The following is an 11,173-nucleotide window of genomic DNA, read 5'->3' on the forward strand; positions in this document are numbered from 1 at the left end:
CGAAAATAACGTGTAAAAAACTGGATTCCATCAGAGCAATTCGACAAGAAAGCCTCCATTCATATAATTATGATGTACGTGTTATTATTCTACGGTTCGTGCGTAATGTATACGCTATTTCCTTGACAGGACCGAATATCTTTCCATTCATATTTAAAATGTTATGGGAAGAAAAGTGATCATTTAAGATTTTGTTTACCCAGACGGAACGCTATTCTCATTAGGTACCGGTAAGGAAGGAAATCGCCAATAACCTTGTTCATCGATTTAGCGAAACTGCGAAACCTTGAACTGCGTTAGTTAGACAGGTGTTGCACCTCCGCTCTTGCAAATGAGACTCCAACGTCTCATCCATTGTTTAATGCATTTAAATAAAAAACGGAATGAACTTGATTGCGCAAGATGCGGTTGACTAGGGACGGCTTCACAGACACGTACGATTCGTCGTTGCCCTCTTCACATTAACAGACCTCGTGACGTACTCTTATCTCGGAGCATTACATATGCTGTTCGAAAACGAGGTAAGTTATAGATCACGAGTACCTTGCGAATATTCTTGCTGCAGCTGAGGCAAGTACTACTTCGTAATAAGACGCAGACGTAGCAAAACAGGTCGTAAATTAAGCGCAGAATGTTGCCACACGTTGTATTCTTAACAGCAGATAATAAGTCTCCGGAAGCCGTAGTACACTGTAAACCCATATTCGCAGCGAAAGCTACTTTCATAAACGTTGTCGTGACATTCGTTACTTACGTTCATAGCTTTAACTATTTGAGTGTGTTTAATATGTGTTGGGTGTAGCGTCGTATACCTTTTAAAACCTGATTTTTTTAATATATAAAACTTACTACTCTTCAATTAACTTTTTGTCTCTGAACTTGTGTCAATATCTAGCTCTTAACAAAGCCCATGCCACATTTCTAGTCTGTACTGTGAATTTTTTTGGAAGATTACTAGCGGTCTCATTAAATACAGTGCACTAAGGTGGAATAGAATGGGAGAAATCATCGACCTTGCTGCCCTGGAAGGAATAATCTTGGCATTCGCTTCAAGGATGTCAGGGGAAAATTTAAATGTAAATGATTTGGCTTGTTCTTGAGCAAGCAGCTTCCAAATACCATCATTTGTTCTGTTTTTATGCAATTAGTTTTTCTTTTTCACACAGCAAAGATTGAGCTTCTTACTGTATCACGGTTATGTGTTCATTGACCATAAAGGCCGATTCTGCTACTTGCATTTCGACATACATGACCCAGCTAATTCGTTTGTACGTGTACGGCGGTGAGGTGTCAGACGTTGTTGGTGTAGACTTCTTCAGTTGAACACATTGCACCAGTCCTCTTCTTCTCTTTCACAACGAAATCCCGCAGGCGCAAAACTAATGGTGGAGTTTTTATAGACTTACGTACAGCAATGTTCCAATTTTTCAGTCAACTTAAGAAAAATAATATTACATAAAAACTAAGATCTCGTCAGTGGAAAAGTGAATCTAGAAGGATACAACCTATGTTTAAAACAGCATTCTTTCAGCAGCTCGTTGGAGGTCCAGCCCAAGTGGATAGGTCTGTGGCCTGATCCACTGTGGAAAGTATTGCAACCGTATATAGGCGACCGTTAAGGGCCTGCCAGTAAGGTACCTGACACAATTCGTGAGTACAACAGGGACACTACAGAAAGGTGAACAAGACATGGAAATACGCTCCACTAAGAAATAAATATACCCCTGGTGTTTTCTGAACGCAGGGCAAATCACTTTAGGTCAAACAAGCATGTGACCATTCCTGACGCCCTTCTTTGTATACATTCAATACATCTCCCTCCCCCCTCTTCCTCTCCCCCCGCCCCTCCCCCTGTTGTAAGAGGACGTAGAAGTGACCGGTTAACTGTCTCATTTTTAGGCTGACTGCATTTCTCCAGTATCCTGACAATGAACCAAACACTGCCGTCTACCTCGCCTACAGTTGAGGCAATGTAACCACTGCATTTCTTATTCCTAAAAAATTGTTACACCGGGATATTCCAGCTGTGAGTCATTGACGCTGTAGCCAGAGGGTACTACTTTTCTGCTTTTTGTGGAGGACACAATTTTACATTTATGAACATTTCAAACAAGTTGGCTATATTTGCACCACTTTCAGATCTTACCAACACCCGACTGGATATTTCTGCAGCTTACGGATAACTAGTTCATGTGCAAAGACTCTCAGGTTAATAATGTCTGCCAGATCGTAAATAAGCAATATCAACAAGGGTCGCAATGATTTTCCCTAGCGCACGGCTGAAATTAGTCCTACACGATCCAGTCACATTAATCTATGTTCGGCGTCAACGTGCAATTACCCACTCACAAACGACAGGTGACAGCAGCAGCAGCGGAGGGTATATTGAGCGTGTCGGAAGGACGGGGAATACAGTGCAGTCGTTGCCGTAATACGGAAACGGAGCGATTTATCTAACGTTTAAAAGGACATGATCATCGGCTTTCTGGCCAAGGATGAAAGCTTTTGCGAAACGGCTAAGTTTGTAAACTGTTCGAATGCTGTTACTGTTAAAGTACACTGTGCATGGCAAAATGACGGTATCCAGAAACGGCGCAGAGGCAGCTGTCGTGCACCAAAGGCCGTAGATGACAGGCGTGGATGACGGCTGCAGAGGTGTGATGGGCGAACAGACGTGCAACTGTTGAGCAACTTGCCCCCAGATGAACCAAAGGGCTACCAACAGCGTCTCCTCAACGAGCGTTCAGCGAACGTCGTTGCGTATGGGCATCCGCAGCAGGCCTGTGATTCATGCACCTTTCCTGACTGATGTTCATCGGCTACGACGGATGGAATGTGCCGACCAGTACCGCACCTGGACGCCCACTGAGTGGCGACGGCTGGCCTCTTCAGATACGACCAGAATTTGAGATTTGTTAGATAAGACTCTGCTACAGTAGCCAGTGAAGGATTCATGCATTGCTGTCTTCACAGCCAAACACTAATCATTCAACATTTCCCCATACATAGCTGTAAGCTTGAACTTGCATATATTATTTAATAGTCACTGTTTCTTTGGAAATTTGCTTGGCCTCGTACACACCTAGCGACAGACTCCGTATGAAGGTGAAGAAGATAGACAGGATCTCAGTGAAGTAAGAAAGTTTTATTTTATTTCACAATTTATACAGTACGGTACACTGATGTTTACCTGTTGTATAAAGAGAAATACTAATTTTATATGCATACGTACGCAAGTACCATTTCTAACTGTGAGTAAAAATTATACGCGCACACATTCAGTAAATCAATATTCCCACATCCGTATGTTAATATAACATGTTATAATAGTTAATTATGTACTGTCAGTGGGATTAAAATTCAATGTGAAACGATATTAATGATAAGATTCGTTGATGGCATTACTACTCTTAGTGAAAGTGAAGTACAGGATCAGCTGAATGCAATGAACAGTCTAATGAATGCAGAATATGGATTGAGAGTAAATCGAAGAAAGACGAAAGTTATGAGAAGTAGCAGAAATGGCTGCTGAAAAGCTTCTCAGGAATGATGATCACGAAACAGATGATGTCAAGGAATTTTTCTGCCTAGACAGCAAAATAACGTGTTATGTACGCAGCAAGGAGGACGTAAAAAGCAGACTGGAACTTGCAAAAAGGGCATTCCTGGCCAAGAGAAGTCTATTGGTGTCAACCATAGACGTTAATTGGGCGAAGAAGTTTTTGAACATGTACGTTTGGAGCACAGCATTGTGAGGTAGTCAAACATGGGCAGTGGCAAAGCAGGAACAGAAGAGAATCGAAGAATTTGAAATGTGGTGCTACAGACGAATGTTGAAAATTAAGTGAGCTGATAAGGTAAGTAATGAGGAGGTTCTGTACAGAATCAGAGAGGAAAGGAATATGTGGAAAACACTGACAAGAAGAAGGGACAGGATGGTAGGACATTAGTTAAGACATCAGGGAGCAACTTCCATGGTATAGAGAGAGGTGTACAGAGTAAAAGCTGTAGAGATTGGGATACATCCATTAAATAACTGAGGACTTTGGTTGCAGTTTCTCATCTGAGATGAAAAGGTTGTCAAAGAAATGGATTTCGTGGCGAGCTGCACCAAACCAGTCAAAAGACTGATGACTCAAAAATAAACCGTCATTGTTGTTATTTATCCGATCTTTGTCGATTGATCCCAGTTGCAACATGAATCTTTTAACATGTGCAGATTTCTGTTCTCCAACTTATTCCAAGGTATGAACGCGCGACTTTGTGCAGGGACTATCGCGATACAATGGGGACTGTCCATATACAACATCTCTCGAGTTAGTCTCTAGTCGTGTACGAAGCTTTAAATTTTAGCCACAATTCTTCTAAGTCTTCCAGCAAAGAGGTAAATGTTTTGAGTTTCTCTTTGAGACTGACAGGACTGGCTCATTATCCATCTTAATGTGCAAATAAATCTTAGGTCATTAGGAAAGTGCACTTAACAGTCTAAGTGCCCGCTAGGGAGGGGAAGGGGGGAGAGGTAAGACGGGGCATTTGTCCCCTTGACTTGTAATCTGGAGTCCAGAACAGAATTCTCCTATACTTCCAGAAGTGACTGAATAGCCATCTGTTCTCTAGGATATAAGTTTTTTTTTTACATCGCCTACAAAATTTAGTTAATATGGCATGACACGTCTCGAAACTGACCAACTCACTGACATCAAAAATAGCTAGAGTCTTGCGTCCCCCCCCCCCTCCTCCCTCTTGCAACCCCTCTTGGAAATATTTCTGCAGGCGCCCTTGGCTTTTAGACGGATGGTAGTGGCTCTGGGTGCTACTGGCTAAAAGCGTACTGATAGTGGCCCATGCGGGTGTGGACAGCGCATGACAGAGAACCGGATTGAGCATGAGAGGCGCCTACAACTATGCCAACTAGACAAATTGGTTTTTAGCAGAACACGTTTGGAAAATGAAAATGGTTCAAATGGTTCTGAGCACTGTGAGACTTAACATCTGAGGTCATCAGTTCCCTAGAACTTAGAACTACTTAAACCTAACTAACCTAAGAAAATCACACACATCCATGCCCGAGGCAGGATTCGAACCTGCGACCGTAGCGGTCGCGCGGTTCCAGACTGCAGCGCCTAGAACCGCTCGACCACACTGGCTGGCTTGGAAAATGAACATAAAATTACATTTCACTAAATGTCTATCATCACAGTGCTTAACTCCCTCAGATATAGCATAATAACAGAAGATATATAGATCAAAATAGCTAATAACGCCCTCAATAAAGACAGCGGCATCCCACTGGATAATGGTAGTTACCGCTGAAAGAATCGGTTTTTGATTACATCTTTTTTTTATTCTACCCCACTTAAAGCAGACTGTTAAAACACCTCAAAATAACCAGTTTCTGAAATAACCGATTTCGGTCTTTTGTTCTTATTATTTCCTTTAATAAACGTGCCGGCCGCAGTGGCCGAGCGGTTCTAGGCGCTACAGTCTGCAACCGCGCGAGGTTCTAATCCTGCCGCGGGGCCGGCCGGTGCGGCCGAGCGGTTCTAGGCGCTTCAGTCTGGAGCCGCGCGACCGCTACGGTCGCAGGTTCGAATCCTGCCTCGTACATGGATATGTGTGACGTCCTTAGGTTAGTTAGGTTTAAGTAGCTCTAAGTTCTAGGGGACTGATAATCTCAGCAGTTAAGTCCCATAGTGCTCAGAGCCATTTGGATCATTTGTAATAAACGTAGAACTCAACAAAAATTTTGATTCTCTCGGTTTCAAGATAGACAGAATCAAATTATTAAATTAAATTGGCAAATACAACAAAACTTAGTCCGTCCACGGTTTGCTGCTTTTCTCGAAAAGAGATAAGTGGTTGAATATTATAAAAAATCACCCGTATTCTCCTACTGCTTCTAATTCTTTTAGTTTTGTTTTTCGTCATAATTTGTCCGTTTTTAAGAACTACAAGCAGATAAAGGCATATTATGTATACATAGGCAGCAAGTCAGCTACTTTCTGTTTTTATTGATTACCAAGAACGAATTGTTGTTAAGCAGCTCAGCTACTTTCAGTTTTTCTTGAATAGCCTACCATGAATGAATTGTCACTAAGTTTTTAACTTATTACTGTTACCATGATTTTCTCCATCTTTTATTATTTCATAGAAATGGCAGAGAAATCTTTTAGAGAAAATGAAACACTGCTCTTCATTGGTATGACGTAAAATAACTAACGTTTGTGCCACTCTGCGGTATGACGGATGTTCGGCGACAACAGCGAGGAACTTCAGTATAGACCAAATGGTGATGAGGCTTTCACACCGCACGTACACCCCTAGTTTAAGCCACGGCACACCGTAACAGGGACATTATTTATTGCCTCTGCAATGCTATACCAATTCTTCTGTCACGACTTTGTTGCTAGTCTGTGTCGGCATTGTTATGAAAACAGCGTTGTTCGCTTTTCTCATTTTCGATAACAATATTTCAAATCAATGCAAGTTTTACGAATAATAATTGCTCCCTTTTTTTTAAAAAAAAAAGGTTATTTGAAAACGAAAACTTCCTATGGCTAACTGATATTTCGTTTTTTTACTCGAATATTATAACTCCTGTTATAACCGAGACCAAACAAATAACGAAAAATCCCGATTATTCAGAATTAAAAACCGGTATCGGTTTTAACAGGCCGGTTTTTCCCATCACTACATCCAGTCCAGCACAGTCTTCCATCGCGAGATTATAGAGGGCGCGGCATTTAGTGCTCGTGAAACTGCAGCCCGCTTCAGTATTCGTGTAGACCGCTGTTGTCAGGCGTATTTTCTAGTAATACGCATCTAGCAACTAACACCGGAAACCAGAAACGAACTTTTTATGAGTGTAAGTTTCGTGCTCAGCAACGAAAGTATTTGCAGAGACAGTTTTATTTTAAAATGTGCATACTTTTGACGCTGGTGAATTCGGCCGTGAGGTAAGTAAAGTTGGCCGTTTACCTCAGGGGCAGAGGGGTAAGTAGCGCAAGCACTGTTAGGTTAGAGGATGTGCGAGGGGAAATGTTTTATTGTTTGTCTTCTACTATCGACAAATCATGGGTGTGCGCGACTCGTACCAGTCAGCTGATACGTTATAAAATTTTGACACGGAAGCAACATCTGTTGGTGAATGTTTATAAGAGAGAAGCTCGTCTTCAAATGTGCTACTTGTTATTAGCGCCGGCCCGGGTGGCCGAGCGGTTCTAGGCGCTACAATCTGGAACCGCGCGACCGCTACGGTCGCAGGTTCGAATCCTGCCTCGGGCATGGATGTGTGTGATGTCCTTAGGTTGGTTAGGTTTAAGTAGTTAGGGGACTGATGACCTTAGAAGTTAAGTAGCAATAGTGCTCAGAGCCATTCTTTTTTTTTTTTTGTTATTAGCAAAGAACACCAAATTAATTAAGGTTGTTGTAATAAAACGCAATGAGAAAAAGAAAAATGACATTCGAAACGTTTAGCGAAAATTTGTGATCGTGTCTCATAATGCGAAATACATTCAAATATAAATGAAATTACTATTATTAGTCAATTAATCGTCTGCTCACACAGAGAACGAACAACACTTCGTCATGTAATTAGTGTCACAGCTTTGGGGTCGCTGTGGTTGGCAGCACTCTGAAACAGAGAATAGTCGTAAAGAATAAAAACATGTATTTGTCATCTTTGAATAACAAACTTTTATGTATAATACATTAATTTGAAACACGTTGCCATTTATTGCTTCAAATCTTTGTCGTTTATTAAAACACTGCACTTTTTGTTACTTGTAAATTAGTTTTGAAAACAACTCATTTTTTCAAAAATCTAAATAGAAACTTTATTTGATTTGCGAAGATTTGCCGTTGTGATACACTAAAGAAAATACGTTATACATATGTAGAGAGAATGCTGCAATAATTATTCTACTTAGTCGAGTAATTATCAAGATCGAAATTTATTCGAATAATGCCCATTCTCCTTAACACTAAGCCTTGCACTTCCATTTTATTTGCAGTCGTTGCAGTTAATATTGTCAACTGTTCGCGTAGCTTGACTGAATTTTTTGTTAATTGTAGACAAAGTAGACAATTGTAATTAGTTGTCATGTCCGTCAACATAAATCTGTTCCATTTGTTCTGTACAAAGTATATCTCACCTCAAAGTTAGTGCGGTTTTAGCTGGAGACTAAATGCAAGCAGTTTCACCAGCTTTCGTTCACAGAGACTTAGACTTCTATACACAGGATGATTATAATTAAAGTCAAACTTTAAAGACGCTCTAGAAATAACGCACTGGTCATAATGACGTCAATTTGCAACGGAATATTATCGGAGGAGGGGGAAAACGTATGGCAGCAGAAAAAAATAGTGTGAAAATTGATCAATAGATGGCGCTGTATGTCTCAGAATACGTAAATGACAACACCTGTCATGCGCACGACCCATTGAAGTTGGTATAAATACGCCGGGTATACGGATTTTCCTCCTTTCGCGCTCTGCTTTTAAAGCTTTATTACAAGAATGACGACCGTGCACACGTCGCTCTGCAGAAATTCCGGACACTGAAGGATTTGAAAAAAGGCGTTGGTCCGATGACTGCCGTCGGTCTGGAGCAAATGATTCGGAAATTCGAAAAGACGGATTCTTTTGGTGTGCAACATTGTAGAGGGAGGAAACATCGATTCGACGTCAGTGGAACTAGTGGCCACAGCAATGCAGGAGGAGGCGAGTGGTGGTGTGCAAAGGTGTAGTGTACGGAGAATTGCCCGAACATTCGACATACCCGTGAGCACGGTGCGTAAAATCCTACGAGACATCCTTCTTTGCTATCCATTTAAAATTACCCAAGTGCACGAGTTGCTTCCTGTTGACCTACCAGCAAGAGAGACCTTTCCTTTAGAATTTCTTGCTCGCGTGGAAGTGGACAATGGTTAGCCGTGGAAGATTTTGTGGACAGACAAAGCCCACTTCCATCTGACAGGATATGTCAATACACACAATTGTCGAATATGGGCAACAGAAAATCACACGCAGATCAACCAGCACCACTTCATCCTGAAAAGGTCAGTGTGTAGTGCGGGTTTACGGCATCATTTTTTCGAGGAGACAAGTGCTTCCGGTCCTGTTACCTGTACCGTCACTGGTGAGCACTATGGGTATCTTTTGCGCAGCCATGTTATTCCAGCTCTCCAACAGTGTGGATGTGTGGGATCATTTTTATGCAAGATGACGCACCTCCGCACATTGCAAATCCAATTAAGCAGTTGCTGAAGTGTCATTTCGAAAATGCTAGAATTATTAGCCGCCATTTCCCTACTGATGGCTGTCCCGATCACCTGATCTTAATCCGTGTGACTTCTGGCTGTGGGGCTATCTGAAAGATGTGTTCAGTGTTCCGATTGCAAACTTAGGTGCATTGAAGGCACGCATTGCGCAACACATTCTGAACGTGACCACAGAAACACTTACAGCAGTTGTGGAACATGCTGTTTCTCGATTTCAGCTTGTTGCAGAAAACGGTGGACAGCATATTGGACAGTAACACGAAAATTAATAATCCGATCTGATTTTAATTCATGCTTACTTGCCTCAGGGCAATTAAAAACCGATGTGATGGATGCTTTTTATGAGGTTTTTGGCCTAAGAACAATTAAAAACCGATGTGATTGATGCTTTTTATGCAGTTTTTGGCCTCAGGACAATTCATACAATGAAAGCTTTCACGACCGGATGTTTCAGCTACCGAGAATTCTTCCGGGTTGTATGGCCGTGGTCCATGGAACTCTTCTATCCCTGACGTTTCGTCCAAAGCTACGTGGGACATGTTCAGAAGTGCTCCTGGTTGTGCCGAGTCTTTCAGACTTCAACAGGCCCTCTCTTCCTGAACCAGACATCAGTTCTGGCATACATACGTGCTACCAGCTAGCATAGTCCATTCCCGATAGTATATTCGTAGGTCACCCTCGCGCCTTCCTGTTACAGCCTACACCTAACTACACCTGAGAAAAAAAATTAAGCATCCAGAAGCGGAGGAGGAAACGGTTTAAGACTTCACAGGTCGAGAGGATATGTGCTGTTAATTCATTGATTGCAAAATCGACTCGAAGTCACAAAGAACTTGGCAATATGAGCCCACTTACCATTATGATCCTGCACCCCTTCTGGCATGGATGCATGCGCTGATTAGGTTATGAAGGCTGTCATAAAGCTTTTGCATCCTCTACTGAGGCAAGCTGACCACAACTGTTGTAACTGGTCCTTCATATCCTGGACACTGACACTGGGACAGAGCTGACGTCCGAGCTGATCCCATATATATTCTGTCCAGAACAAATGTGAGGACAGTGCTGGCCACAGGAATACATCATGCGACACTCCATAGAGGTACGTGCCTTGTGTGGACACGAAAGGTAACACACGAGGATGAAGAATGTCGCTAACCTATCTTAGTGCCATCAGAGTTATCTCAATCAGTACCCGATGAACTCTCACACCATGATGCCAGGAGTAGTGATAGCGCTGTGCCTCTCCAAAACACTGTCACCGCCATAGTCGCAGACGAGGGTCATGTGGGACCGTGTAGAACCGCGATTCGTCATTGAACACAATGCGACGCAACTTATCAACAGTCCATGCTTCCCGCTCACGGCACCATTCAAAGTGCAGTCATTTGTGTTGCGGTAATTCCCTAGTTCGGCTGCTGCTGGTCTCCAACTAATGGTGTGAGATGACACACAATGTTGCAAGGAGTCCATTGCTTTTTCTCGGATGGCAGACATACGAGGTGCGACAATGCAGTAATGAGAATGATTTTCTGCGCAAGATGAGGCAACCCTGCAGGCTTGCATAGGCACAATAGCTTTGACCTTGGTATATAAGCTTCTTCTAGTCCAAGCGGAACATTGATGCAACAGCTCAGTCGCGAGTTGTGCTGTACGAAGTTAACACGTGTTTGTGTCTATTGTCACGGAAATGGAACCGCAGAATATTGCGCAATGGTATGCCATTTCTTTTTGCGTTAAATTGGGTGAAAACGCGACGACAACTTACGGTAAGCTTCAGAAGGCTTCTACAACTTACGGTAAGCTTCAGAAGGCTTTTGGAGAGGAGGTTATGTAAAGAGCTCAAGTTTTTCGTTGGCATGAAATGTTTAGTGAAGGCAGAACGAATGTTGAAG

Source organism: Schistocerca nitens, chromosome 1, assembly GCF_023898315.1.
Source record: "Schistocerca nitens isolate TAMUIC-IGC-003100 chromosome 1, iqSchNite1.1, whole genome shotgun sequence".
Lineage (NCBI taxonomy): Eukaryota > Metazoa > Arthropoda > Insecta > Orthoptera > Acrididae > Schistocerca > Schistocerca nitens.